The sequence below is a fragment of the Sarcophilus harrisii genome, chromosome 4, assembly GCF_902635505.1.
Source record: "Sarcophilus harrisii chromosome 4, mSarHar1.11, whole genome shotgun sequence".
Taxonomy (NCBI): domain Eukaryota; kingdom Metazoa; phylum Chordata; class Mammalia; order Dasyuromorphia; family Dasyuridae; genus Sarcophilus; species Sarcophilus harrisii.
In genome coordinates this window covers 431,067,157-431,089,941 of record NC_045429.1, presented here as the reverse complement: position 1 = coordinate 431,089,941, position 22,785 = coordinate 431,067,157, and the positions used below count along the sequence as shown (strand labels likewise).

The 22,785-nt window shown below is 39.3% G+C and overlaps 1 long non-coding RNA gene across 1 annotated transcript in view; it reads left to right on the top strand.

The window, feature by feature from the left end:
* The window catches only part of LOC116423449, a 49,731-nt gene extending 33,233 nt beyond the window's left edge, over positions 1-16,498 (top strand). Inside the window, exons 3-5 of the long non-coding RNA XR_004234066.1 lie at positions 3,490-3,647; positions 15,666-15,818; positions 16,031-16,498. This is a non-coding gene — a long non-coding RNA (uncharacterized LOC116423449). The remainder of the gene's footprint in view (positions 1-3,489; positions 3,648-15,665; positions 15,819-16,030) is intronic.
* Positions 16,499-22,785: the final 6,287 nt, after the last annotated feature.

Below are 22,785 nucleotides of genomic sequence, written 5' to 3'. Positions count from 1 at the left end.
TGCTATTCTTTGCTCCCTTGGTTCTATGAATTTGATACTGTGGTTTTCAGACCATGACCATATTGAATCTTCTTGGAACCAGAGATGGCAGCTCCAGAACTGGCAAGGGTCTTATTTGCTCATGTAAAGAAACCATAGAACTACATAATTCTAGAGCTGACAGGGTCTAACCCAACCTCTATTTTGTAGAGGGGAAGCTAAATCTCAGAGAGAGGAAGGACCCTCCATAGAGATGATTAGTGGAAGAGCTAGAACTAAAACCCGTTATCAAACATCCTGTCTATCAGATGTTCTTTCCACCAAGTAATGGTAGAGTCCAGTTATGGTATAGGTCCTTTTCTTTAGCATCCTTCTTCTATTCATCAGATACATAACCACCCTGGTTCTTGGAATCTTTGATATATCTTCAGTAAATAAGTCTATCCCCAATTTTCCTAGAGATTTCTGGGTTCTAAATAATAATTAAATGAATAGAATGTTGGACTTGGGGTCAGAAAAGCATTAGGTACAATTGAGCTTCATATATTTACTATTTGACCTTAAGGAAACCATTTAATCACTCCGTGCCTCAATTTTCTTTTGTTTTTCTTTTTTAATATCTGAAATGTGTTTTATTTTTTATTTATTATTATTTTTATTAAAGCTTTTTAATTTTAATTTTCAAAACATATTTATGGATAATTTTTTAACATTAGCTCTTGCGAAACCTTGTGTTCCAATTTCCTCCCTTCCCCTCACTCCCTCCCTAGATGACAAATAGTAATCTAATATATGTTAAACATGGTAAAAATATGTTAAATCCATTATATGCATACATATTTATACAACTAGCTTGCTGCACAAGAAAAATCAAATCAAAAAGAAAAAATGAGAAAAAAAAATAAAATGTAAGCAAACAAACCACAAAAAGAGTTAAAATGCTATTTTGTGGTCCACACTCAGTTCCCACAATCCTCTCTGGGTGAAGATGGCTCTCTTCATCACAAGATCATTGGAATGGTATGCCTCTGTTTTCTTGTCTGTAAAATGAAGAAGTGAGACTCTAAGGTCCAGATTAAAAGCTCTAAATTTATGATCCCAAGTTCTGGTAAAAAAAAGCATTTCAAGCAAGCAGAAAGAGGTCTGGAGCTTTGGATTCCTGGGCTAGCTGCTAGCTCCCAAATTTGTTCAATGACGGAATGAGTAATCACCTCAATTACCGAGGAACCCAAAAGAGGCCAAACTACTTTCATAAATGAGGCAGTCCAACGGTAGGGAGGTGACTGGGGAGCAGGTTGCCAAGGGTCTAAAAGGAAGAACAAGGCTAATTTCCTGGAAAACTAGCATTAAAATAGGCAACAGGTTAATCAGAAGCCCCAATGAGTCCTCCTTGGAACCCCCGGTGAGCTGTGGACAACTGGGAAGCACAATCATCCTCAGGAAGAGTAATAAAGCAAATAGAAAATTAAGCTCAGCTGGATTCAGTAGGGGACATAATAGAAGGTTGGGGTGGAAAAGGGGAAGGTGTGTTGGAACTAATCAGGACCCCAGAGACCCAGAAGATATGGGCTGCCTTCTCCAGGACAACTCCTAGGGGACATAATTAGCTTATATCGCCTGTGAGACATGCCCTCTATCTCCTATAACAAGGCTTTCTGAAGAAGCCCTGAGTATAACAACTGAAAGAACAGAAAGGCCTGGATGTCCAAAGGCTTTCCTGATGCACTCCAGATCCTTCTTTATTCTTTTTCAGAATGGTATCTAGAAAAATGTCCATTTATCTACGCAGTCTGCTCATTTGTCCCCAACTCTTTGGAAGGAGTAGTGAACTCCATGCACGATGAGATGGGGAATAAAGGCAGGCCTTTGAAAGCATCTCCCTGATAAGGGAGGACATTCTCCTGAGGCTCACAAAGAAAAAGAGCAGATCACAAAATGATTCCGGCAAGAAGAAATTGCTAATGTATTCCTTTCCCTTGTCTGCCCCTGGTGTCCATGCATTGTTAGTGGCTGATCCTGAGGCAGATCCAAGCCCTGTCAGTGACTGTGACCTTCACCAATTCACTTTCTTTCTCTGGGATGTGGTTTATTGTTCCATCATTTGGATGGGTGGTGGTGTCAGGTGTGTGTGGGGTGGACCATATAAGTTCTGAGGTTCTTGCAAGGTGTGATTTTACACCCAAGTCATCTTGTGACAAATGGAGGACCCTTTCCACTGCTTCTGCTCTCCTTCTGCTGAAAAATAGAAAAATGTTTATGGATTCTAGAAACATAAAGCTCCTAGAATGCCTTGTGAGAGAAAGGGTATCAACCATGTTGTAATAGAAACAGTCTTGGATTTGTAGTTAAAAGATGGGTTTGAGATCAAGTTTACCATCAACTAGCTGTAGGATGTTGGGCAAATCATTAAACTCTAAACCTGATTTAATTCATCTGTGGAATGGGAATAGAAGGAATGGCTACAGTGCTCAAGTAGGGATGAGAGCTGGATGTGGAGTCCATCTGTGTGATCTTGGGCTTAAACTCCCTGTGCCTCAGTTTCCTCCTCTGTAAGGTGAGGGATTTGGGAATAAATGAGTATAAATATAAAAGTTGAGTTTACTTATGAGGTGCTATGAATTCTCACTGTTGGGTTTCTCAGAAACAGGGGTTTCCTGATCACAAAGGACAGAATCAGCATAGTTGAACTATTAGGTGGAGGCATAATGCACAGAAAGCCAAGGCTGGACTCAAGGAGACTTATCTTCCTGAGTTCAATTCCAGCCTCAGATTTTTATTAGCTCTGTGACCATGTGATAGTTAGTTAACTCTCCTTAGCTCAATTTCCTCATCATAAAAGGAACTAGAGAAGGAACTGGCAAGCTACATTGACAAGTGATATCTTGACAAGAACAAATAAAAAATGAGTGAACAACAAAATCATTATTCTCACTGATATGGACTCTCATCCATCTTCCATCTGAGGCTACCTCAGTTTAGGGACACTGTATCCCTTGACATTGGTTGAAATGAAGTGATTCAGAATACTTTCTATGTGGGTAAGTTCTGCCTAAGTTGATTGGAAATCTTTATACCATGACCTGCCCATCTACTATGAGCCTTCCCATGATTAGATCATAGATCTAGAACTAACAGGTTATCTCTCCAATTCCTAATTTAACAGATGAGAGAGAGCAACAGGGAGCTGACCCAGGGAGTGAGTTGATCATATGGAGAGTATCCTCAGAGGTAGATTTGAACCCAGTCCTCCTCTACCTCCAGAACGAAGGCTCATTCCAGTATGTCGAGCTTCCCTCTCATCACAGACATGCAATGAATATTTATTGGACTCTTGGTTCTATGCTCACTGAACATGTAGGAAACTAGATTTGAAGAAATATAGAGATAGCTAGAAAGTTACAACCCGTCTGCATCCCACAGGGGCCGAATTATGGATTTTCACTGTGGCTGTGAGTCCCAACGTTATTTCAAATAAGAGTCAGATCTTTCTTTTTTGTCTCACCTTCACAGGCCAAGGAGTCCTGGAAGCTTGTTTGGAGTCCCAAGGCAGACTTCCTCAAAGAGCTACGGCTATGTCTGGAGGGGATGACTGAATACTCCTCACCAGTATAGGCTATTTATACCAGATTAGAAGAAGAGGAACAGTGGTTTCTCATTCAGCTGGGCAAGTAAGTGGATTTGTATCTTTCAAATGGCCCCCACCCAGCAAAATTCTACACATTTCACAGGAGATGGCACCATAAGGGAATTATGATGAATGAATGAATGGGTGAAAATCCTTATTAAACACTTACTGTATTCATAGTATTGTGTTATGTACTTTTTGTAGAAAAATAAGATAGTTTCTGATCCTAGGAAATTCACACTCTAATATGAGAAGCAAAGACAAATGCATCAAGGTTATGTCAACTATGTCAGATGGAAAGGTACTCGGGACCTTGGGGTGCAGCAGCAAATCAATAACTGATGATAATGGACAAAGCATTAGGTCATGAATCTGGAAGACTTGAGTTCAAATTCTGCCTCAGATATTTAATAGTTGTATGATCCCAAGAAAATCATTTAACTTCTCACTGCCTCAATTCTCTCATCTGTAAAACTGAGATAATAATATCTACTTCACAGAGCTATAGTGTGGAATAACTGAAATATTTATAAAGGGTTTAATATAGTGCCTGGTATATAGTAGGTACTTAATTAATGCTTCTTTCTCTATTTCCTCCCTCCCTTCCTCATCCCCTCTCTTCACTACCTCCTTCCTTCCCTTTCCTCCCTTCTTTTTCTTTCCTCCCGCCCTTCCTCCCTCCCTCCCTTCCTTCCTTCCTTCCTTCCTTCCTTCCTTCCTTCCTTCCTTCCTTTCTTCTTTCCTTCCTTCCTATATATGTATATATGTGTATACATAGACACACACATACATACATATATATGCACACACATATATAAATAACTGTAATTCACTTTAATTTAATGAAAAACATAAGCAAAGTGTTAAATATGAGCCAAATGGAAGGTTGCCATGAGGATTCAGAAAAAGTTTCCCCAAAGAGATGGCATTTGTGATGAACTTTAAAATAGGTCTGGGTCCAGGGCCATCTGCAGTCATCCTGATCTATATGTTGTCACTGGAAGAGAAAGTGAGTCTGGTGACTTTTCACAGCCTTCCCTTGCTTAAATCCAATTCTTTTTTATGTCATGGAATCACCTCTCTGATATCATAGTCTTCTTCAAGAAGAACAAACAACAAAAAGGATAGGTGGGAATTCAATAGGTGGAGAGGAAAGGGGTGAGGAGGAAGGGAAGGGGAAGGTAAGAAAGAGGAGGAATAATATGGGAAGGAAAAAAGAAGAAAAGGAGTTAAGGAAAGAAGGAAGGAAGGAAGGAAGGAAGGAAGGAAGGATGGAAAGAAGGAAGGAAGGAAGGAAGGAAGGAAACAGAGAGGGAGGGAAAGAGGAAAGGAAGGAAAGAGGGAAGGAGGGAGAGATGGAGGAAAAGAAGGAAGGGGGGAAGGAGAGAAGAAAGAAAGGGAAGAAAGGAGAAAGGGAGGATGGAAATTATTTGAAAGCACTCCTAGAGATTTGCAGAGCACTTAAAATAGATTATCTCATTTGAAATTTACACTAACTCTTCAAAGTGGATTTTATAATATTAATATGCCCATTTTATAGATGAGGAAAATAAGGCAGAAGCTTAGAGAAATGGCTCAACTCCACATCCTTAGTAAGTACCAGAGGCTGGGATTCCTAATCCAACATACTAGCCACCGTTGGGCAAGAAGAGATTTTTTGAGATCATCTGGCCCTACCATTTAATTTTCCAAAGGAGGATGTTAAGGCCCAGAGAAGGAGCTAACTTGCCCAAGGTCACCCAGCTAATTACTAGTAGAGCTGGGACTTCCTTCATTTCTTCCTAGCAAGCAGAGAATGGACTCATCGAAAGTTTTTGTAGAACAATCTCAAAAAAAAAAAAAAAAAGTAAGGCGACATTAATTTAATGTGGGTTACAAGAAAATTAATATTTCATTTGAAGATCTTCTTTGCAACTGGAGGTCTTCAGAGAAGCAAAGCTGAACAATACATCGGTATAATATTGCACGGAAACTAATTTGTAAGGCAATGCAGTGGGAGGGGTGAAGGAACACAGAATCTAATTTGAAAAGGAGGCAGATATTGAAGAAAAAAAAAATTCAGGTTTTGACAGCTGCTTCAATAACTATCAGTGAAACCCTTGCCCCTCCATGTCCTCACCCTTGCACTCTCTCTCATTATTAATCTCATTCAACTCCAGGTAGTCCCTCAGCAGACATGAAATGTTCCGTGGGCTGAAATCCCTGGACCCTGTTTAGCCACAGATCTCCGGTGGAATCTCAGCCCCTTGAGTTCATTCACTCATTGACAGAGTCCAGTTATTGGAATTGCCTCCTCTTCCTGTCCTGGGATCAGTGGATCTTTTATTTAGACCTGGAAAGGGCCTCACATCTTTAATCCTAAAGTGCCCAGCTCCCAAAAGATCCAAAGGAGAGTTGTCAGGGGAACTTGGATGAAGGGGAATTTTCAAAAAATTTACTAATCTTTGTTTTCCTTTATAATCCTCCATATTTTAATTTATATTCTGAGGACTGCATAATAAAGGGGACACCAAAAAACAGAAATAAACAAGGCCCCTTGCTCTTTAGGTCACATTGAGAAGAATAAATATTGGCTCACCAGGCATGTGTAAGAGCAAGGTATGTTGTCCATGATGGGAAGAGTGGGAGAAGATGTGTCAGGAAGAAAATCTATGTGCTGGTCAAGGTCCCAGATCCTTCTCACAAACATTCTCACTCTGGTTCCATTTATTCCCAGGATTGCCAGGGGGAAATCAACAGGAAGCAGTCAATGGACAGGAAGAGGTCAGTAAAGGGCTCTACTGGCTGGAAATAGCTGAGCTGCTAATGATGTAGGGCTCAGCTATTTCTTTCAGGTCAGTGGATCTGGGAGGAGGGACCCACATCTTCACTGCTTGGACTCATCTATTATCATCTCTCCTTCCCTTCCCACTAACCTTAGCCAGCCTTCTCCCCTTCTCTCTAACTCCATACACTGAGTTATCATCATCTTATCAGGCCCTGACTTCTTTAAGATGCTGCAGGGTAGCTCATGGCAACACAAATTTAGAGCCAAAGGAGGCCATCTAACCCAATCTCTTCATTTTCCAAATGTAAAAACCGAGTCCCAGAAACTCTAAAAGACTTGTACAATATTTGAACTCAGATCTTGCTTAACTCTCTGCTTCTTAGAGTCCTTGATTCCCTTCTAAAGCCCAAATGATGCTTTCCACATATGCCCTTTTCTGATATTTCTGAAATACTTTTGTATTTTATTTGTGTGTGTATTTATATTTATTTCTGTCTCCTCTTCTACCTGCCTGGAGGGGACCCTGCTTCCCTCAGGCTACTGCATTCACTAGCATGGACTTCAAAAACAACATGAAAGGATTTGATTAGACTAACAGGAAGACTCAATGCCAGAATAACTAAAAGCTGCTGCCTTCCTGGTAGGATTTTCCAGATCCGGCAGGTATCCATCTGTCTTGGGCACTGACCTACCTGGAAGATGGGATTGGATTGGGCGATATGTTACCTTTTATTTATTTATTTTTCCTAATAGGCTTTAGTTGACACCTTTTGTCTTTATCCAATCTATATTTGTTTATGTTTCCTTATGTTTATGGATGAAAATCTCATGTAGTGCTGTTTCAGGGTCACATCTATAGGTTATCCAAGAAATGAAAACATAAAGGACATCACCTATGCTGAAGTATGTTTCTCCCTCACTGCCCCTCCCCTCCCCTATCTTAGAGAATTTTTATTTCCTTCAGAGCTCAGATTAGATGACATCTCTAGCCTATAGTGATCCTTTTGGTTGCCAATGCTTTCCCTTACCTGGAAATCACATTCTCCCTTCTCTCCCTCTTCTTTTCCCTCTCTCTCTCTCCCCTCACTTCTGTGTGCATGTATGAATCTCTCTCTCTCTCTCTCTCTCTCTCTCTCTCTCTCTCTCTTCCCTCTGTCTCTTTCTTTCTCTTTCTCTGTCTCATTCCACCTCTCTCTCATTCCATTTCTCTCTCTCTGTCTCTATCTCTCTCTTTGTCTCTGTCTCTGTTTGTCTGTCTGTTTTTGTCTCTCTATTCCCTTCCTACCTCTCTCCCTCCCTCCCTCCCTGCCTCTCTCTCTGTATTCTCTCCCTCCCTTTGTTTCTCTGTCTCTCTCTTTCTCCCCCCTCTCTGTCTCTGTCTCTGATGTACACACAAAAATGATTTGTGTATTTGTGTGAGTCCAGAAATATGCATGTACATGTTTGTATACATACAAATAGGAGACAGGTAGCTCAGTGGATATAGGGTAGGGCCTGGAGTCAGGAAGACCAAAATTTAAATCTGGCCTTAGACCCTGACTGTATGATCCTGGGCAAGTCACTTGACCTCGATTTACTTTAATCCACTGGAAAAGGAAATGGAAAAGCATTCTAGTATCTTTGTAAGAGAAGAGTATGGTATATTGGGTCACAAAGCGTCAGACAAGAGTGAATGACTGAACAACAACAACAATCACAGAAATATAATATGAACATGTATATAAATATATGTACAAATATAAACATATGGACTAGGAGATTGCATGCATATACAAATGTACATGTATACATATAAGAGGTTAAGGAACTTACTCAAGTTTATATAGCCAGTAAGTGTCTAAGGTGGGATTTCAACTCAGATCTTTCCCAACCCAAGTCCAAAACTCTTCAACTACATCACTTAGCCTATAAAATAAACAACGGGAAGAGTTCCTCCAGTTCCAGCCTTCTATGTATCTCTTTTATATTTAATGTGCATCACATCATACATTGCCCATAATTAGAAGTCATCTATTCATCCATGTCTTCATTTTGCTGAGATTGAAATTAAGGATGGGAGACGTGATATAGTAATGAATAGCTGAGGGTTTAGAGTCAGAGGAGCTGAATTCAAAGCCTGAGTCTGTTCATTGATAAATGGGAATTTGGTCAGATCATATTTCTCTGGCCCCAGTTTCCTCATCTGTAAAAATGGGAGGTTGAACTCAATGCCTTCTAAGGCCCTCTCTAACTCTAAGTGTGATCCTATGATCCTACACAGGCATTGACAATTTAATTATTTAATTAATTGATCAGCATGCCTAAAGTACCTACAATGTGTTAAGCACTGGGAATATAAGTACAAAAAATGAATTAGTCCCTGTCCTCGATGATCTTATATTCTACCTATACACACAGACATACACACTTGCACATATACACACATATAGTCTTCCTCAATTAAGTTTTAATAGTTTATTTGGGTATTATATGTATGTAAGCTTTAATAGCTTAAAATAACATTGACTTTTAGAATATTCTTTAAATATTATATATACATATATGTATATATGTAAATAAATATTATATATAAATATATATGTATAAATATATATTAAATACATATATATGTAATATATATGTATATACATATTATGCACACATATAGTCATATACATACAGACATATAAACACACACATACACACACATATATAACTACAAGGCATTTTAAAGGAAAAAGAGAACTAGCATGGTGGGATGTGTGGAGCTCAGAATAAGGAAAAGCCTTTTCTGGAGAATGACTCAAGATGAGTATTGAATCAAACTAGAGACTATAAAGGGAATAGATAAAGAGAGAATACATTTCAGACATGGGGAACAACAGCTTAGAGAAATAGGAGGTTAGAGATGAGACCAGATGCAGCAAGGTTCCTAACTCTTGGGGGCCAGGGGCAGTACTTGTGGATGAATTTCAGAGGGCCTTCTTATGTATTCCCTTTATAGTCCTTAGTTTTATTCTAGACTCGGCTTTAGTAATTTTCTATATGAGGTGAGGGTTTTTTTTTTTTATCTTCAGCTCCATATCCTCCACCTGCCATACTAATCCCCTTTTCCCCTAAAATATTTTGTAGTTATATGTACGTGTATATATGTATATGGAAATGGAAATGCATGTGTGTGAATTTATATAAACATATATATATATATATATATATATATATATATATATATAGTGCTTATAAAGAGTTTCCCAAAGGTCTTATGCAATTTAAAGCTATTAAAGCTTAAATAGTCATATACATATAAAATAAGTTATTAAAACATATATATGTATAATACATAAATGTATATATAATTATAATTCAATAGGATTGGTTTCTTTGCAATACTCTTCATTATATTTAATAGATTTAAAAACATTACTCTGGAGAAAGATGCATAGGCATCCCTAGAATGTCAAATGGTCCAGGATGCAAGAAAAGGTGAAGAATGTATGAGAGATTGCATCATGTTTGAGAACCACCAAGTAGGTCATATTGGAACACAAAGTTTTTAAAAGGAAAGTCATTTATAATAATATGACATTTCTGGGATTTGATCATTCAAGCAGGGCTCCTTGACTCTAATTCTAGCACTCTTTCCACCAGGCCATTAAAGACTTGATGAAGGAGGCGGGGATCCAGTTTGTATAAGTATATTCTGTATTGATCCACAATCAGGGAAAGGATGGTGGCCCCTGTAGAGATGGAACAATGGAAGGAGGTTGTTATTGGACACAGAACTTCAGCTACAAATTTTATCTCGGCTCTATGAGTAGAGCAAAAATCATGAGGAGTCTGCTTTTGGGGTTTTAAGGTTGAGAGCAGAAAAGGGATGCAATCAGAGGCTACAGTAGTTAAGTGAATGGCCTGGGTGTTAAAGCAGGGATTGAATTGGAGGTAAATTCTGGATTAAAGCTAAATACTACCAGTGCCTGAGCTTGAGCTGGGGACACATCACTACAAGCTTTTATTAGGACTCTGATAAATGAAACTACCTATATTTTTATTCTCATCCCTTAAAGCTAATGAAAGAGAAGTTGGACTGGGGACCTTGCGCCTTATTTATTGACTAATTCCAGGCTCTTTCTGTGATCATTACCTGTGTTGCTCTCTACTTTAAATCAATTGGAATTGCACTCTCACTGAAAATTGGAACCAATTCAGCTCACTTTTTTTTTCTATTCATCTGGGGCTTTGAAGGCAAAAAAAATCTAAGCAAGAAAAAAAAAAAGGATCTGAAATTTGTTCCTGCACAAATAAAAAATAACCCTCCTGAGTCTTAACCCCAGCCTGCCATTTTTCTAATGTTCTCTCCCCAAAGACTTTTCCTACACTCCATTAATGCAGACCGTTCGCCCTGCCAGCAATTATGGACAGCTTTTCCCATTTGAGCTACTCCTTGAATTACAGAACAACTGTATCGAAACAAAAATGGCAAACCGTCTGCTGGGCTATGGGCCCTGAGATGTGGGCTCTTTCCCCTCTTTGTGAAAGCTACATTGAAAATTGGATTTAGGTTGTATTATTGTTGTTATTTTTTTCCCCAACCCTTGGCTAAAAAAAAGACTTTACTTTCAAAAAATGCATTTAGAGAGAATTCCTGGGAGACTGGGGGAGCCTTTGGACTAAACTCAGCCCAGAGAATAGATTAATCACATCCTGGGCTGTTGCAGTGGCTAAAGATGGAAATGGGTAGAGTGAGTGAATGTGTTGCCCAAGGGCTGAGAAGAAATTGATCCTTTGGTATATTTCTTGGTGCTTCTCCCAATCTGTTTTTCAATGTCCTAAATGATGTATTTCTCCTTTGTCTTCTCAGAAAGGGGCAACTCTATTCAGATTTAAGGAGCTCTTTTTAAGATGGAGAAGACCAGGGCAGAAGGGAGATATGACTGACATCCATCAGATGACCATGAGCATGGAGACACAATGATCATGCCCTTGATCACAAAATTCTGGGCTATAGAGACTTTTGAATGGAAGGCAGTTTGGATAGTAGATAGTGAGCTCGTTTCAATGTGAAGAAAACACCGATTCATGTGTGCTGCCTCTAACATACATTGGCTGTGTAGCTCCTCTGTTCTGTCAGAGGATGTCCCTTCTAATTGCCATTCCTTGCACAAACTCTCCACTCCGCAAGAAATGGGCTTCTCACTGTCAGTAGAATCCTTTAGTACCCTTCTCCCTCTGCTCTTTTATTCCTCCATCTCCAGCTTAACTTGGAGGCTCATCTCACTTCAGAAACCTTTCTCATCCTTGTCAAAGTTCAAATCTCAGCTCAGGATTTCCATTGTCCTAACAGTTTGTCCGCTCATTTATCTCTGATCCATGTTACCTTGTGATTTCTCTGGAATTGCCGGCATATTTCTATTTCTCTGTTATTTTATGGGCATATGTGAGTTTTGTCTTTTCTGTGACTTTTACTTTGTTAACCCCATGCCATAGATGATAAAAACAAAGTGGTATATGGCTTCTCACCAGCTCAGTGACCAAAACAAATACAGTCATACTTTATAAAGATGCACTGTCAAATTACTTCATTTTGTATCTGCTGCTCTGCCTGGTTTCAGCATTATGGAATAAAATGCTTCTGTGTTGGGTACGGGGGGGGTGGTGGAGGTAGGGGAAGGTCTAGGACACTAGGGAGTACCAACGGGGGAATGTCTTGCTCCATGATATTGAAGCAGATGTGAAGTGCAGAGGGTTAAAAATCTAGTTTCTGCTTTTTATAAAGGATGACATTGGGAGATTTCCAGCCCTCCAATACAAGGGCAAAGAAGGTTGAGGGAGGGAGTATCAACATACACACATCATTTCCCCATAGAAGATCTTAATTTTGGGGTAGCCTCCATCTAAGGATCTTCATATTCTGTGGCTATCCATCTGTTCTGACATTGATGATGATGATAATAATAAATAATAATGAATAATGAATGTACCAGGCATTATGCTAAATACTTTAAATTATTACTTCATTTGGTCCTCACCCCAACCCTGGGAGGTAGATGCTATTAACATCCCCATTTTCCAGAAGAGAAAATTGAGGTAATTAGGGATTAAGTGACTTGCCCATGGTCACCTGGCTAATTCATTAAAGTTGGAATCAGTCTTCCTGACTCCAAACTTAGCGTTGTGTTTAGGACAACTCCTTTACTTTTACATTCCTTCAGTGATGTTTTCGTGACTTTTATACCTTTAATATTACATAGAACAATAGTATCAAAATCAAATAAAAATGGATCCCTGTTGGCTCCAAATTGGTTTATTAAGCCACAAATTAACAGTGCCTTTGCTACATTGTATTTTTATTTTTTGTTAAATATTTCCCAATTATATTCTAATCTGGTTAGGCTGCACCCTGGAGTTTTGCTGCCACTAGGAGTCTAGGGACTGAATTTGATAGCTCTGGTGAAGAAAATATCATCTAAGACACATCAGACTAGAAAGAGAGGTGAACAAGTTCTGCAATGAGAAGAAAGAAGAGACAGCTTATATACTCCATTGGTCTCCTTGTAAGGTCAAGGATAAAGGAAATAAAGGAAAGCTTTCAACATGTTGAGTGAACCTTATAGTATAGGATTTATTGGGGGGAACAGGAAGAGCCACATGGAACAAGAAGGTATAGGTAGGCTGCAATCTGCTCCAGGGAGGAGAATATTTGCATTGTGGAGGTATTGCATTGTGGAGATGAATTACAGCATGCGAGTCTTGCATGATACATTTTGCTCTCAAGTAACCATTGTCGGCATGCTACAATCTACTGACACTATTATACATGTTGTTCTTCCCCATTGGACCTCCTGAGATCACAGTGTCCCATAACTTGCATCAGATAATTGTGATGTCAACTAAAGTTGCTGATAATATTGTTGTTGTTCAGTCATTTCAGTCATGTCTGATTCTTCATGATCCCATTTGGGGTTTCCTTGGTAAAGATCCTGGGATAGTTTGCCATTTCCTTCTCTAGTTTATTTTACTGAGGAGAAAACTGAGGCAGACAGTGTTAAATGACTTGCCCAGGGTCCCTCAGATAAAGAAAGTCTGAGGCTGGATTTAAACTCAGGTACTCCTGCCTAGTGGGCTGATACTATTTATTGCACCACCTAGCTGCCTCATTGATGTCAACTGACCTCAAAATCTATGGCTCTATGATTGACTTTCTAATTATAATTTCCCTATTCCCAGCTTCCCACTTCACTGAAGTCCTCCCCTCAGAGATACCTAGATTAGCTTACCAAGAAATCAAGAAAACTGAGGTTCCTCGTCTTATGACATCTACTAGCTCTATGACCATGGATGAATTATTTAGGTTTTTGGTGCTTCTGATGACTACCTGAGCTACAGGAAAGCTGCTGTTATGCTTAAGGGGAAAAAGCTTCTGTACTGAAAGTTATCTATACAGAAAAAATTCCAAAGGTCCTGAACCTAAAGGGAAAAAACATTATTAAATGACTAACTCTAAATCACACAGAAAATAATTGGGAACACAATAATGAATTATTTGTAAGTTTTGGCCCAGACCTTTCTCACCTTAAGAGAGTTACATCTGACCTGGAGGACAGGTACAAATGTGTTCATGTTCTCTTTAGCTAATTTCTCCTACCCAGAATTTGTTCCAATAAAGTCTCCACTCATAACTCAAATATAGCTTGTGTCTAAATTTTCAAAACTGTAGGTAACAGGATCCTCAGCTCCTATACAAGCATTTAAATAGCAGTATAGGTAGAATATGGCCTTTATTTCACTCTGCAAAAAATTCAGATAATATAAAGGATTCAATGGAGTGTATAAAGCCAATATGGAAAACATATAAAACATTCAAATAGCCCATAAGCTGTCCATGGAAGGGAACTAACTCGGTGTTGAAAGCAGGGTAATAGAGTTCAGTATAAGTGTCTCCTAGACTCTTAGCGTCTCTCTGTGATTTAGTCATTGTCCAGTAGTCAAACATAGTTTTAAGTCCACTGAACAAGCAACTCCCCAGTGTTTCAGAAGAATCTTTCTTTTATCTCTACTAATACCAAATACACAAACCATTTAGACTCAAAGACTTTCACACCCAAAGATATTCAGTCTTGGGATACTACTTAAGTTCTTGGACTCTCCTGGAAGGGAAAAACACATGTTGGAGATATATAATATCTCCAACTACTAAATATCTTTTTCTCATCAGCCCTTCACTGAATGAATAACAGGGAGAGGTAAGGTTCTCATTTCTTGCTCCCCAAATCTTATTTTTAATACATATTGCTTCTCTGGCAGCATGAGATAGTTAAGTCATCTTTTCCCCCCCAAATTATAACAGATTGTAAATGCTTCCTACCTGCAGACACAATGATAAGCAAAAGAAAAGACAGTCCCTGATCTCAAGGAGCTTACATTCTAGTGAAGAAAGAGAACTCCTATTAGAGGTGAGCATAGCTGTCATAAGTGCTTTCTTAAATGGAAGTTCTTAGGAGGAACTCACCGATTGTCGGAAGAGGTCACAGGCATGGAGACATCTCTAGAATGTCCTTTAAGAAGGAAAGTGTTCAGCAACCACCTTTCATTGTAGAATTGAGAGTTTAGAGAATTTGAGAGTTATCTGTGAGGCAACCAGGTCAACTGGCCCACCATAACTCGTAAAAAGCTAGGATCTGATTGAGAAACCAAAAGAATGATAGTCTTTATATAATACTTTAAAGGTTGCACAGTAAATATATAAATACTATCCGATTTCATCCTCAAAAGATTCTTGGGATATAAATGCTGATGTGATCTCCATTTTACAGATGGGGAAACTGAGGCAGAGATTCAGTGATTTGCCCAGGATACACAGCTAGTAAATACCTGAGTCCATATTTGAAGTCAAGTCTTCTTGACTCCAAAGCCAGCACTCTATTCATTATGCTATCTATCTTTCTCTTGGTTGATATTCAGAAACATTGCAATAAATATCCAACTTTTACCAAGTGAGTAAGCATGTTTGTTCCTGTCTGTAGGACTTTTGTCATTGTCCTGATTGTTGACTTTATTTGGATTGGCTAAGTCCACTCTGAGACCTTCAGAAGTCATAAATTTGTTTAGTACATATATTTTCTATCCCAAAGCTAACATTAACGATTCCCAGGGAGAGTCCCTGGGAAAGGAAATGGAGAACATGCACAGACTCCCTCAAGCTCCACTTAAACACCAGGTCTACTCTGCTGCAATGTGATTTATCTTTTTAACAAGGAAAAGTTGAAAAAGTGCAAAATGAGTGAGAGCGATCTGTCTATTATTTATTTTTCTTTGCAGGCACAGAGGTGCTGCTTCTCAAGAAGAATCTACCTTTTCCTCTCCATCAGTCCCAATCCAGCCAGTCTTAGCTGATGGAGACCAAACCCAGGAGGATCCCCTGGGCTCTCAGTGAGGCACCAATGAACAAACCAACAAGCTAAAGAGGCAAAGGTATGTCCCTCTAATTGCTTAGGGAGTAATCTTGCCCAAATCGCTAATGTATAATTGAATGTAGTGAACCACATGATTTCCCCCCCTAAATTTACCAAAAGCCAATAGGCTGTTTTTTTCCTATTTAAAACAATTTCTCACATGTTCCCTCTCTTCCATCTCTCACTACTTACAACCTTTTCCTTATTCTCTTTCTTCCCACCAACATATAGATTCAACCAGAACCCAAAGATCCTGGCCCTATTCATCTAGGATATATTCCAATGACCTCTAACTTTTACTTGGAAGATTCCCATTGAAGACCAAAATAGATAGTTAAGTCATCTTTTTAACTATCCCCTGCAAGATGAAGTTATCTTTAGTATACTTTCAAGGACCTGAACTTGGACACTGGGCTTCAGAAGCACAATCTGTATCGTGAGGAACTTCTGATAATTACAAATTATCTTCCCTAACAGAATTTAAGCTTCTTGAGGGCAGACACCATTTCATTGTTATCTTTGTAACTCCTATGTCCAACACAATAGCCTGGCATAAAATAAGTGCTCGATAAGTGCTGATTGATGGGGTGATGTTACCTAGAGACCTAGTCTGGATCCTGCCTTAGTGTTGATACCATCTCCATCCCCATTTGCCCAGTTTCGTGTCTTTGCTCCATTCCAATTTATTTCCTATTCTGATCTGCCAATGGTTTAAAATTAAAGTAAGAGACTTTGGTCTTCCTCTTAATTTTCTTCCTTCTGCTAGTGTTGGGTACTATCATTTATCTCAGACTGAGTTCCCCAGTACTGCTTCTTTTGACCTTTTTTCTCCCTCTTGGTGTTATGCCAGCTGAGCTTTGTCTGGTTGAAATTTGGTTCACACCTATCACAGTCACTACCATCTGACTCTTCCCCACTGAGTATCTGTAGTTTGTACCAGCTAGGTAAGGAACACCACTGTTTCCTCTCCTCCTGACCAAGTTCTATCATACTGGTGTTTCTCCCTTGCCTTTTCCATCTCAAACCTTTTATTTTACATTTCATTCCACAGTAAGATTAGGTACTTAGGACTCATTTAGCATTATGGGGAAACCAACAGAGTTGTGGGGTTACATTTGCCTGATCCTGATTCCCTAAGACCCCAAATACTGAAATCTCAAATTCATAATTTAAAAGAAAAAGACATTCTGAATGTAAACAGCATCCAATCACTTATTAATCACAAATCTATAAAAGCAAAATCTCTTTAAAGCTGAAAATGATTTTCCCTTCTAAGCATCAAAGAATTATGAAAGAAAGGGATGAATTTCAGGAGATCTAGAGGCAAAAGAAAATACAAGCAAACAAAAATATTTACCACTAGCTCAAATACAATTTTGAACAACCCTCTTGTCTTTAGGAAATGAGAGTGAGAACTTTTGAGTTTCAAAGATTAATGAAGGTTACTGAAAGTGGGAGCTGTCCAAATTCCAGCTGCTGGCATAACTAACCAGACTTAAATGACTTGTGCTCCTGGAAATGTTTCATGCAGCCAGAATCTGTTGGGAAACTGTCATATTTCTGTTTTTCTTCCTATTCATAAGTGAATAAGACTAAATACATAACTAGATACCAGAATAAGGAGAAAGCAAAGAGGAAAACTTCCTTGACTCCGTTTTTGTCTTTTTCTTTTTGTAATTTCTCTGTTCCTCTGTCTCTTTCTCTGTGTGTCTCTCTGTGTATTTCTTTCTCTGTCTCCCTCTCCCTCTCTGTTTCTGTCTCTGACTCTGTTTGTCTGAATGTCTCTCTTTCTTCCTTCCTCTCTCCCTCCCTCACTGTCTCCTGCCCTTTCAATATCTTAGTTCTTTTAAAATCTATTTTTTCCCTTTAACCCAGGTTTCTTTCTTCCACTACAAGCACAAGAGACTGTCTCATGAATAGGCTCCTCCTTATAAGCAGGGTGGCAGAAAACCCTGCCTCTTCAAAAGACCCTCCTCCTCAGGCTGCCAGTGAGCCTGAAATTCCCACCAGTAGAGTCCCTCCATTGGGTTAGGGCCAAAACAGCAGGGAGCCCAGCTGTCAGCTCAACCTGGATTTGTCTGAGAAAATAATAGAACCACAAAATGTTAGATCTAGAAGGGACCCTGAAGATCATCCTGCCCATGCTTCTCAGTCTACTGATGGGGAAACTGAAGCCCAGAGGGGTCAAATCACCTCCTCAAAGTCACACAGTCATTTAGTTCAAACTCCTAGAGCTAAAATGTAAGTCTTCTGTCTCCAAATCTTTTTTTTTTCATTGCTCTGTGGGAGTCTAAGACATAAATAATGATGAATCCATGTATAACACACACAGTCCCCTAAGGTTTACAAAGTGTTTTCTTCAAAGGAACCTGGTAAGGGAGGTAAATAGTTCTATTATTTCAATTTTATAGATATAGGAAACTGAGGCTTAAGGAGTTGAAATAATTTGTCCATATCTAAAAAGACAGTGAATGTGCTTGATTTTGATCCCAGGTCTCCTGTTTCCAATTTTAGCTTGCTTACTTGGCAACCTTCCCTATACTGAATCATAGATTATAAAGTCAAAGCTGGAGGGAATTGTAGAAGTCCAACCTTCTCTTTTTACAAATGAGGAAACTGAACCTTCACAGAAGTGAGAGAAGTTAGATGGTACAGTGCATAGAGCACTGGTCCTGAAAATAGGAGGTCCTAAAATTAATCTGACCTGAGATACTTACTAGCTGGGTGACCCTGGGCATGTCATTTAACCTCAATAATCTGGAGAGAAATAGAGAGAGGAAAACAGAGAGAAAGAAAGAGAGAGACAGAGACACAGAGAGAAACAGAGACAAAGAAAGATATACAGGCAGAGATAGAGAGAGTAATATTTAATAAGTCTAGAAAGGTAGGTTGGGCCCAAATTATAAAGGTCTTTATATAACAAACAGAGGCATTTTCCAGTTACAGATCATAGATTTAGAGCTATAATGGACTCATTTTATATCTCAGAGAACTGAAGCCCAGGGATATTGTGACTTGTTCTGGGTCATACGGTATCTAAAATAGAATTTAAAGGTTCTCCCATTAATCATCAATTAAATGGTTTATCCACAGTCACACATGAAGAGAAAGAGGCAGTATTTGAATTGTCTGCACATTCACTACTATTTCCATGGGATGGAAAGGTGTTGATTATCAATTGATCATCAAAAATACACTCCTTGAAAGAAGGGTCTAATTTCCTTGCCTTTCTTAGAGAGAACTAGCAGTTTCCTGAATCCCTGTGAGTTCTTAAAATGATTTAGCTTCCTGATAACCAAATGGAGATAGATTGATCAGTTCTATGGAGGGCATTAGAGCTGGCTGCCATTTTTTTTTTTTTGGTGGTGGTGGGAGAAAGAATACAGCTAGGAATAGAGACTAATGACTGAGAATTATTACACTTGACCTTTATATTCGTCTCTTGGAGTTTTCATACATGTATAGATTGAGAGCTGGAAGGAACCCTCAGGAGGCTGCTTTTCCCATTGTCTTCATTATTTTGGATGAGGAAACCAATCCCAAGGTGACCAGAGAGTAGACTCCAGATTTGAAACCAAGTCTTCTGAAGCTGGAGAGGATCTTCATCTACGTGTCATACTTTCTCCCCAAGATAACTGAGGTTTGAAAAAATCAAAATAGGCTGGTATGACTTGGAGAGTGCATCATCAAATAAAACAGAAGAGTAAGAAAAGGAAGCAGGTTTTAGGGAAAAGATAATGAGTTTGGTTTTGAATATGGCTCTCTGTTTGGTATGCTGCCCTCTGCTCCCTCATCCCTGAGTGCTAAGGTTGAAATCTGCAAGAAGCTGAGGCAGAAAATTGTACCTCATATTCATATTGGTTAAGGCACAGCTCTCCACTGCCCCCTGCTGCTAAGCACTGCCAAATACATCTTCCCCAAACACTCCCTGGCTGGCTTGGAAGATGGGGTCACTTGCCTCCTTGACAAACTTCAGGGGCTCTTTGAAATCTACAGGGTAAAGTCTCATTTTCTTAGTCTGGAGCTCAAGGTTCTCCAGTCTGCTCTTCATTTTCTCAAATTAATTACTGCCCAGAGGAGCCTTTCTCCCAGAATTCTAAGTGCTTTCCTGACTACTCCTGCTAATGTTTGCTGTTTGGAATCCCTGTGTCTCTTTTCTCTTGAGTTCCAGTGCCTCGATGGAGTCTCCTCAACCCATAACAATCTATCTTATAAAATGCTTTTGGACTTAGCATCTGCATCATTCATTTAGCCCTGATTTTACATAAATGTATGTATGTATATAAAGACATTTGTGCTCATTAGATAAGTATTGGTTTTTAGCCAAGCTGTATTTCATTGATTTATATGTAGAGATATCTCCGTGTGTGTGTGTGTGTGTGTGTGTGTGTGTGTGTGTGTGTGTGTGTTTGTATTGACTATACTCACATATACTTGAACTTAATAGATAAATACTGGCTTTGAACTAGACTGTAGTTTCATTGATGTGCAGGACTTCTGCACCAAGATATTTCCTCTCATCCTAAAACTTCCTTCAGCACCTGGGGCCTTGTTGCCTGGTAATTATTCACTCACACCTGTGACTTCTCTCAGCCTGGAACAGCTCTCAATAAAGTCTGCCCCACTATCTGATTGATGAATTCATCCTGGAGTCTCCATTTTGTGGAGTGTCCTAAATCAGCCTTCATTCTACTCTTAACCTAGGTACTGGCTTCTGGACTTCCAAAACATGGTCCCTCCCTTTTCTATCTTTTTTTTGTGTGTGTGTTAAATACCTCCGAAAGAAAGTAAATAATAGAAAGTAAGGCTAGGAACTGTCTTTCTTTTTTTTTTTTTTGCTTGCATTTGTTATTCCTGTGGTCAGCACAGTGTCTGGTACAGAGTAAGTAGTTAGTAAAAGCTTGTCTCCTTTCCTCCTTCTTTCCTTTTCCATCCCTTCTTTCCTTCCTTCCTTTCTTCATTCCTCTCTTTCTTCCTTTTTCCTTCCTTTCTTCTTCCTTCCTTCCTCTCTTCCTTCCTTCCTTATTTTCCTTCCATCCCTCCCTCTTTCATTTCCATTTTCCTTTCTCCCTTTCTCTTTTCTTTCCCTCCCTCCCTTTCTTCCTTTCCGTTTCCCCTTTCTTCTCTCCTTCCTTCTATTTCTTTCTTCCTTCCCTTCCTCCCTCTTTCCTCCTTTTCTTCCTTTCTCCCTTCTTCCCTCTCTTCCTTTCTCCCTTCTTCCCTCTCTTCCTTCCTTCCTCCCTCTCTCCTTACCTTTTCTCTTTATTCATTCCTTTCCCTCTTTCCTTCAGTGTTTCATCTATAAGATTAAGAGAATTATGTGGGTCCCTGGGAAGTTAAATGTTTAGCCCATGATCCCACAATCCTTGTCATAAGCAGGACTTCTATTCAGATCATACTAACTCCAAGGCCAGCTCAGTAGTCATTTACTCCTATCCTTCCCTTCTTTGGTTTCTTCATCTTAGTGATTTCCTCCCCCTCTCATTCCTTAGGGAAGAGGAAAGGTTCTCTCCCCTCCCCCCAAACTATACAATTCTTAGGAATTTAAGTAATACAGCATGTGAAGCACTAGACATAGGATTCAAAGCTTGCCTTAGACAAGTTATTTACCAAGTAAATAACCAAGTAGATAACCATGTACAAGTCACTTAACATCCCTTAGCCTCAATTCCTTTATCTGGAAACTGGAGATGATAATAACAGCCTCTACCTCACAGGCTGTCAGAAAGATTAACTGCTTAGATAACATGAAAATTTCTTAAAGAACCTTAAAGAAATATATAAATATTGTTGTTGTTAACTGTAGTTTTTTAAAAAGCCAGACATATTTTTAATTTTAATAAGGAATAAGGGTCAGTGCTACACTTAGGAAAATTACATTTCCAACTGCTTTCATGATGTGATTTTGTATAAACAGGGCAAACCCCCTGCTTGTAGAAATATTTCTCCAATCATTTAATTGATTGTAAAGATATGTTTCAATTTCATACAACCTTGAGAGAAAGGACATGCATCAAATTCTCACTAAAGTGAAAATGACTGCTAGAAAAAATGCTTTTCTAAGAACAGTTTCTCCTCTTCCCCAAACCTGTTGGGGAAAAATTAGGGTTGCCTAAAAACGGGTGCCTACGAGACAGAATTGGGAAGGCAAGACAGACAAGCTTGGCCTCCTTGACAATTTTGTCCTATCTAGAATTTTCCCAGTTCACCAACTCAGTACTTGTCCACCTTCCAGAGAATCAAAACCCAGTTCTTTTAGCTGAGCGATGATGCTCAAGATGCCACAAATATACCCTGCCGAGAGCTTGGTGAGAAACTCGTCATTCACCACTTGACCTTTGAGAAAACAACCCCCTGGTTTCCATCTGGTCTAGGAGAAATATAAGCATCTGGCAGCTCCTGGTGTTTGGCTCTTGCTCATGAAACAGAAATCAAATTTTCACAGGTCAAGCTGAGCACAATATTCTCCCCTCCCTGATCTGCAAGTTCTCTACAAAAATAAACTTTCTTCAGTTTGCAAGTGGGTGTGAGAAACAGCTTTGGGCTGAAACGAGTGACATGGGAACTGTGTTGCTGTCAAGCGGGTGACAGTCTGGAAGTCTGAATGTACACCATGATTGCAGCTTTTAGTAGGAGAGGACACTGAGTGGAAGGTGAGGAGACGGGGTCTATCCTTGGCTATCATTTGAGTGATTTTGGCCAAGTCCCATTGAATTTCAGGGGTTTAGCTTCTATTTTTATATAAGGAAGGGGGGCATTTCCTCCAGCTTGGACATTCAATCTCCTGACACTTTTTGTTCTAATAATATGCTTACATTCTAGCTTATTCCTTCCATGAGCATGTGATGGGAGCTTCAAATGAGATCAGAGAATCCAACTTCTGGAGCCTGGAGTAATTTCAGGCACCTTTGAGTGAATTCCTCTCATTTTGCAGAAGAGCAAACTAAGAGGAAGGAATACAAAGTATCTAAGGTGAGTTTTGAACT